This window comes from Mandrillus leucophaeus, unplaced genomic scaffold, assembly GCF_000951045.1.
Source record: "Mandrillus leucophaeus isolate KB7577 unplaced genomic scaffold, Mleu.le_1.0 Scaffold342, whole genome shotgun sequence".
NCBI lineage: Eukaryota > Metazoa > Chordata > Mammalia > Primates > Cercopithecidae > Mandrillus > Mandrillus leucophaeus.
Window position 1 is genome coordinate 1,188,859 of NW_012103610.1, and position 8,303 is coordinate 1,197,161.

The window sequence follows — 8,303 nt, forward strand, 5'->3', positions numbered from 1 at the left end:
GCGTGGAGGGGCGGGGCCGGTCTGCCGTAACCGCTGGGTCTTAGGTTCCGAGGGTGTTAGAGGTCCGGCTGGGGGTTCAGTGGGATCCCGTGCCCGGCGTGGGAGGGGCGGACTGAGGACCCCAGCGTGCTGAGGGCCGGCCCGCTGTCCCGGCTGAGAAATGGCGGCCTGCGCGCCGAGCCCCAGAGGATAGCTACCCAAGCTGAGCCTTGAAAGGAATGGAGGCGCCCGAACGGAGGAACTTAGGTTAGCAAAAAGCGAAGCTGGAGGCACCAAGAGGGAAAGCTTTAATCTCTGCACCTTTTTTTCCCCAGTTTCTTGGAGGCTTTAAGCCGTCTCCGCCTCTCCCTGCACCCGAGCTGGAGCTAGGCAATTTAAACCGGCAGCTCCTCCCTTTTCCCGCTGCCCTGGGAGGAAATGGCCCGGGCCGCACGTCGTCCCGGAGGCCGAGCGGAGGGAGGCTGGAGGATGCGGCCAGCAGGGGGACCCCGCCGCCCGCACGAACCTGCGAGGCTGCTCCCCGAGCCCCAGCGCAGCAACGCCCTGGAGGGCGACTTTCATCCGTTTTTGTTTTATAAGCAGACTTTTAACACTTTATCAAGAGCCTTTTTGGGAGTACCAGGGAGTTTTGCACACCGAGGTCCCCCGCCCAAAGTCACACAGCTAGCCAGTGGCAATTTCGACCCTAGGCAGTTAGTTGTACACTGCTAACTAGATAAAAACGTACGAACTTCAGGCTTCTAAGAATTGAGGCTATCCCAGTAGTTTTTAAGTAAACACGCACAAGTGCTGTGCATGCTTGAGAGAGGAGGAGGTGAAAATAATGGACAAACGCACATATAGATTGGTCTCTCAGAGCTTGTTGGGCTCTGCCATCATTTCTCAAAGTGTGGATAGAGCCCACCTTTCCCAGATCTTCGGTCCATCTCATTTCTAACTCTTGTTCTTTTCTATTGGAGCAACACTTTTCTGGAAAACATTGGATCTCTGAAACAGGCCTGCAACAAGTTCACACATACTACTCACCTTGGGGGAAAACCCAAATAGCAAAATTACCACACTCCAGCAGTTCATGTGATCCTTACAACTCTATGAGATAGAAGTATTTTACAGTGGAGGAAATTGAGATTTAGAGAATTACCCAAATGTGGTAGGCTAGTAAATAAAGGAGCTGGAATCCTAACCCAAGTCTTACTGTTTCCAATTCCAAGCGTCTAGTCAAGATTAGCTCCAAAAACAGTGAACTCAAGCTCTGAGTTGTGTGTATTTTACCACAACTGTTAGCATATGGTTAACAGCTGGTTAAGAGAGCAAGGCCTGGGGTGGATGATCCAGGCTGAAATTCAGGCTCTTCCACTACAGGTTGTTGGACTTTACACAAGTTACTTAATTACGCCGAACTGCAATTTCACCATATAGAAAATGGGGCTATACTAGTATCTATGCTTCACTGGCTTATGAGAGACAATATTTAAAAAGCAGTTAGAACAGTGCCTACCAATAAACTCTACTGAAGACACCACACTCCTTTTTTAAAGCCTAAATATCCAACACATGCGAAAACACAATTCGGCAACCATAAGCTTTTCTGGGGTATTTACAAATAAACCCCAAATCTCTATTAAAGCTTTATTATATGTTCCACAGGCTCTCCAAGAAGCATGCTAGAGTATTATTAAATTCTAATTACTGTTCACTAATAAAGGAGAATTCTAGAATTTGTGCCTTTTTGTCCCCTACCTACACCATCAATAAGGTGAGTTTTTTTTTCCCCCTCTTATTTTATAATCAATTTATTCAACAAACATTTCTTCAAACCTTTGTAAGAACACTACTCCCGGAATTTATGGCTAAGACATAATGATCATTTAAATTAAGGTGTGACCGGATGTGGTGGCTCATGCCTGTAATTCCAGCACTTTGGGAGGCTGAGTTAGGCAGATGCTGAGGTGTGCAGATCATGAGGTCAGGAGTTTGAGGCCAGCCTGACCAACACGGTGAAACTCCCGTCCCTACTAAAAATACAAAAATTAGCTGGGCATGGTGGCTGGCGCCTGTAGTCCCAGCTACTCAGGAGGCTGAGGCAGGAGAATCGTTTGAACCCGGGAGGTGGAGGTTGCAGTGAGCCGAGATCGCACCACTGTACTCTAGCCTGGGTGACAGGGTGAGGCTCCATCTCAAAAAACTAAAATTTTTAAAAAATCAAAAATACAAATAAAGTGCAGTGGTGGCGCGATCAGGCCACTGTAACAAAAAAATAAATTTTACACAGGAAGTCAGAAAAATAATTCTGACTTATATTGTTCTGACTTATCACTGATAATGCATTATTCTGACTTATCAATATTATTGTAGCTTATCATTCCCAATTATTTGCCTATAAATAAAAATTAAAAGTTGCAGCTTCCTGAAGTGTATTGCGGACAGAAAGCAAAAACAGTAGGTTCAAAGTAGCCAGTCAGCTATTTATCCAATAGATACTGAGTGCCTATAACATATGAAGCATAGTGGTAGCACAATTAAAAAGGATGCAATATGACTGATGGTAATATTCGCTGTTTTCTCAGAGATAGGTAACTGGTGTATCATAACATGTCTAAATACACAAAGAACTTGAGTTAAGCACAATAACCTTTCAGTTCTAACTTTGGCCAAGTTCTCTGATTTCTGACCAGAGATTAGGTAAATGTTTTTCCTGTTGAGCCATTTCCACATTGTAAGGTTGCATAGATTATCCAACCTCTCTGCTTCAGACCCTGGCTTACATGTCACTGCCTACACAAATGATCTTTAAATACCTCCTATCCAGTGTCTGGGCTAAGTGCCATCCTCCACAATTCTGTGAGGGCCACCTATATATATACTACCCTAGTCTCATCTTTCTTCATTGCAAGAACGTGACTCCAAGAGAACAGAATATACATTTGTTTTTTATTAACCACAATACACCCAGAACCTAACAGTGCCTACCACATTGGATGAGTCTCAAAAATATACTCAACCACTGAAGCAGCATTATTTCTAGGAATTCTTCCTAATTTAAGAATGTTCTAAAATATTTAACCATAAGAATAAAGCAAGGCCAAGTATGGTGGCTTAGCCTGGGAATGGTGGGTTACGCCTGTAATCCCAGCATTTTGGGAGGCTGAGGCGGGCGGATCACCTGAGGTCAGGAGTTCGAGACTAGCCTGCCCAACATGGCGAAACACCATCTCTACTAAAAATACAAAAAATTAGCCAGGCATGGTGGCGGACACCTGTAATTCCAGCTACTTGAGAGGCTGAGGCAGGAGAATCACTTGAACCCAGGAGGCGGAGGTTGCAGTGAGCCGAGATTGCGCCTCTGTACTCCAGCCCAGGGAAACAGAGCAAGACACTGTCTCAAAAAACAAACATAAAAATAAAGCAAAGTTAGGTTCATGAAGGCAAAAAATTGGAATCAAATGGTCATCAATGAAGTAGTTAAAGCTAAAATAATGCAGTCATTAAAAGTGATGTTTTCAACAAACTGCAGGTGGAAATTTTAAAAACAAATGGGTGAGGTGGCTCATGTCTGTACTCAAAGCTATGTGGGAGGCTGAGGTGGGAGAATCACTTGAATTCAGGAGTTCAAGGCTGCAGTGAGCTATGATTGCCACAGGACTCCAGCCTGGGCAACAGTGCAAGACCACATTTCCAAAAAAAAAAGAAAATAGTAATGGTAATAAATGGAAGAAAAGTCTATACAAACTAAGAAACATATTCACTAACTGCAATGTATGGAACTTATGTGAATTCTGATTTGCACAATCTTTTTAAAATCATATTTGAGACAACCAATTTGAATACTGATTATGTAGTTTTGTAGCTTAAGAAGTGTTACGATTTTTTAAACAGTCCTTAACTTTTAGATGTACATACAGAATGATTTGCTGGTGAAAGGTCTAGGATTTGGTTCAATAAAAAGTCCAGGAAAGGGGAAAAATGGGTAGCAGAATAAATATAAGCCATGGGCTTATATTATAGCTATTGAAGTTATTTTCTCTACTTGTACATGTTTGAAATTCCCCATAAATTTTAAGGTCTCCCCATCTATTAAGTGAAAAAGTGGGTAACAGTATGATCCCATTGCATAACTGTATAAATACACACACCCAAAGGTCTAGAAGGGTATACACCAAAAAAGTGACAGTATCTCCCTCAGTACTATCCAGTAGAACTTCCTGTGACAATGTATATATTCTACAATCTCCCCCGTTCAAAACAATAGTCACTAGCCACATGGGGCTACCAAGTTCTTAAAATGCAGCAGTAAGATTGAGGAAATGAACTCTGTCTAATTATAATTAAGTAGCCACATGTAGCTAGTGAGTTCCATTTTGGACAGCACAGGTAAGACAGTGGAATTGTGAATGAGTCTCTTGCTTCTTCTTAATATTTCTCCACAAGCAAAAAGCTTTGTTTTTGCAATAATTAAAAAATTAAACTGTTTTCACTTAAAATATTTACAGACTACTGATGTGGGTTCTCCACAGAACTATTCTGAAAATGAAATGAAGCTGAATAAAACAAGTTATATTGAAAAGTTTGTGTGTCTGCTTTCAATTAGCTCTTTTTAAAAGCAAATGCAGGTGATTCACTTCGTTTGGTTTTTTCAACCTCCCATTCCTTCAGTCCCAATCACAGACAAACGTGTCTGTTTACTAAAAGGATAAAATGTGAATGTACTGCATAGATTAGGAACATTAATGTCCATCATAATGGAAAAAAATTGGAGCAAGCCCCTCCCCACCCCCCCCAAAAAAGCTTTTTGTCTTTTTGCCAATGAATTAGGGGCCATAACAGCTCTGCGAACAGAGAATTGTATAGTTAAAAGATCCAAATGGATTTATTGATTGAAGTAATCAGCAAATAGGATGAATGTGGATTTGAAAGGGCTGGGAAGAAATACAGTACCTTAAAAATAACTGCTGGTGACAGATATGTTCACAGTGTATTTCACAAGAAAATGTAAGTCAGCATGAAAGAACTAAGCCAGAGGTGAGATTTTTATTGACTTATTGTAATTTTTTGGCATACAAAGTACTTAATCAAGTATATTTACAATTCTTACATAATGTACATTTTGGAATAAAGATAATGTACTTTGCTCCATTTATAATGAGAAACTATTGTAAAACTACATTCATGAATTAGATACAAATTCTCTACATACTAATAAAAAGTAAATGGACTGTTGGTTATACATTCTTTAAAATATACCTTTTCACAGGTAGCAAGAAATAGTACATGTAATAAGTCTCTATGACTGGAATGATCCAGAAATATCACAAAGCACGAGTAAACACATATATAAAAGTAGCTCATCATTTCCAAAAGTTAACCTTTAGCCTTTGTGTAAAATAAATGGTGCCAACAACCTTTATAATGTAGCAAGCTTTCCCTGTTTAATATCCAAAAAATGGAGGGTGGGGAGGTTGAAGAAAATTAAGAAATTCAGCAAATAAGATAGTGAAAAGACCAATGCAGAGAAAAGTTTATGTAATCAAACCTTGCTTTGTCTCCACATTATCACATTTTAAGTGGATAAATTTATGTAAACAGAAAAAGATGTCCACAAAACCACATCTGTAGATGTCATCTGGAAGCATCAATAAATTGATAAGTATATGGTGAATTAAAATTACTTTTATAATGTTTTGCTTTCATTAATGTTATGGCAAAAATGTAAGATTTCCTACAATTTTGTCTTCAGATCCCAATCGAGCCCTTCAAACTTTTATTCAGGTTCTCCAGATTATTTGGAGTCTTTGTTATCAAAGCACAAGGAAAGCTGGCATTCATTATCAGACTTTGCTGCTTTACAATGATTTCAAATCATTTCATGATACAAATAAAGTGCCTCTGACTGGTAGTCAGACCTGGGTAATGGTGCCAACTCTGCCACCAGCTAGCAAATCAAATGACCCTGCTCTGTAAAACAAAAGGAGCACCCTAGGGTCAAAAAAGTAGACAACTTCGGAGCTCTTAGATTAAGATCTCAGAAATCCTACCGTGAGAATCCAGGGAGATAAAGCAATGCCAAAGTACACTGTAAGTAGCAAAACAGTATACAAAGGGATGTTTTTATGTTTTCACCTTGTTTCATTCCACTCATTTTAATTGTGAGGAGCCCTGAATCCAAAAAGGGTAGTGACTACTAGTCCAGTGCTCCTTCCACTGTATCATGCGGTTCTAAAGTCATTCTGGACATACAATCTATAAAAATACATCATTCTTCCAGCTCATGTCCATGGTCCAAAGCGATATTATACAGAAGTGTTAACTGACAATATAAGAATGATCTGGGAATGTCTGATTATTCAAAATGGTAGTAAATTTAGTCTTACACACAATTTACTGTGACCATACTTAATATGCATAAAATATTTTTAAAATACAAACTTAAATTGGCCAGATTCTGAATGTGTATTTTTTTCTTTTTCAAAATGCACTCATGAAGAACCAAAGTTCATATTCCAAATTAAATCTGTATGTCTGGAAAAGTAACCAATCAAAGTTCATTAAAATCTACAGTGAAAACCAGTATAAATTAGGCAAACACCATAATCTAATATCAGGAAATTTCTGAATTTCTAAGGATTGTATTAAAGGTAACTTTTAAAACCTTAGAAATCTTAAGCACATAAATATTGTAATGAAACACTGCAAATAACTGCTCAATTACTTTTATTCTAGCTCTAACATGAAATTGCATTTTATTAACTCTTCATAGTGCTATTCTTATTTTGATATTAATCTAATTTTTAAGTTAGTAAGCTAAAGATAATGAGCTAACAGATTAATAAGGAATAAGAAATTAATAATAGCAGATAAGTTATGGAAAGAAAATAAAAAGGCCAATTACACTGACCAATGAAGCCCAGAAGCATGACTCACATTGTTTAAACTATGATTGCTTATAATGCACTGAATAATTCACAGCATAACATAACTCAGATTTGTTACACACCATAGAAAAGCTATTAGCTGACATGGCTAAATTCACCTAAGAGCCAACCTACCTTGTAACTATTAATTTAATTTAAAGCCTTGCTGTTTACTCCATCATTTCTGCCAAATGCAGTCCAAATTGGGTCTCAGCATATTCAAGAAATGAAGTCACAGAAATGTATTTCTGTATTGCCAGCCTCCCTGCAATATTAAAGATTTTGCTTTCTCTGAAGATATTCTGAACCATGATCATCTTTAGGGCACTTCAAATACATTTCTGACCACTACATTTAAGTAGATACTAATTACTGCCACATTAACAACTCATAACTCAAGCCGCAGGAGGTAAGCGTGTCATAAGGAATTGCCTTTGCAACCACAGAGACTCCAGAGGTGATCTGAAGCACACACCAATGGCCAGATCCAAAAGGAAAACTGCCTCGATTTCCTCAGACAAAGGTCAGGATCTTTAGGAATGAAATCCTGGGATTAAAACAGGCAGGGGCACTATCATTGATGGAAAAGTGAGGTTTCTTTCTTTTTAACATTCTTCTTTTCTTTGAGCTTCTTGGTCAAATAATTTCAAGGTACACGCTAATAAAAACTACAAATCAGATTTTTGCCTTTAGTGAAGGTACCTAAAAAGCCAGATGATCTATGACTTTGAGATCACACAGCAAAGATAAAAATTTAATGTTCCTGTTATTGTTATAATTAAATACAATGCTGTGGGAGTTAGCATTTCCTCAGAAATAATTCACAAATATATTTTTATCCTCATCTAACATATAGTGACTATTACTAAATAAGCATTGCGTGCATGCAATTTGGCCAAATTATGGAACCTTTTCTGTGATGTGAACTTATTTCAATATCATTCCTGCTTGGCTAGCTTCTGATTTGATGTTTAATCAATTTGTAAAACTCTAGTTACTGGGAAATGTTAGAAAATTTATCTATAATTGGATCATAACATTTTTAAATATTTAAAAACCTCTTTTATTTAGAAAGTATCAATAATATCATTTACATATAATTTCTAAAAGAAGAATAAACTTAATTGTTGACAACAATGGAAAGGAATCAAAACGCAAATTAGGCTGGGTGCAGTGGCTCACGCCTGTAATCCCAGCACTCTGGGAGGCCAAAGCGGGCTGATCATCTGAGGTCAGGAGTTCGAGACCAACCTGGCCAAAATGGTGAAACCCGTCTTTACTGAAAACACAAAACAGCTGGGCATGGTGGCAGGTGCCCGTAGTCCCAGCTACTTGGGAGGCTGAGGCAGGAGAATGGCGTGAACCCGGGAGGAAGAGTCTGCAGTGAGCTGAGAT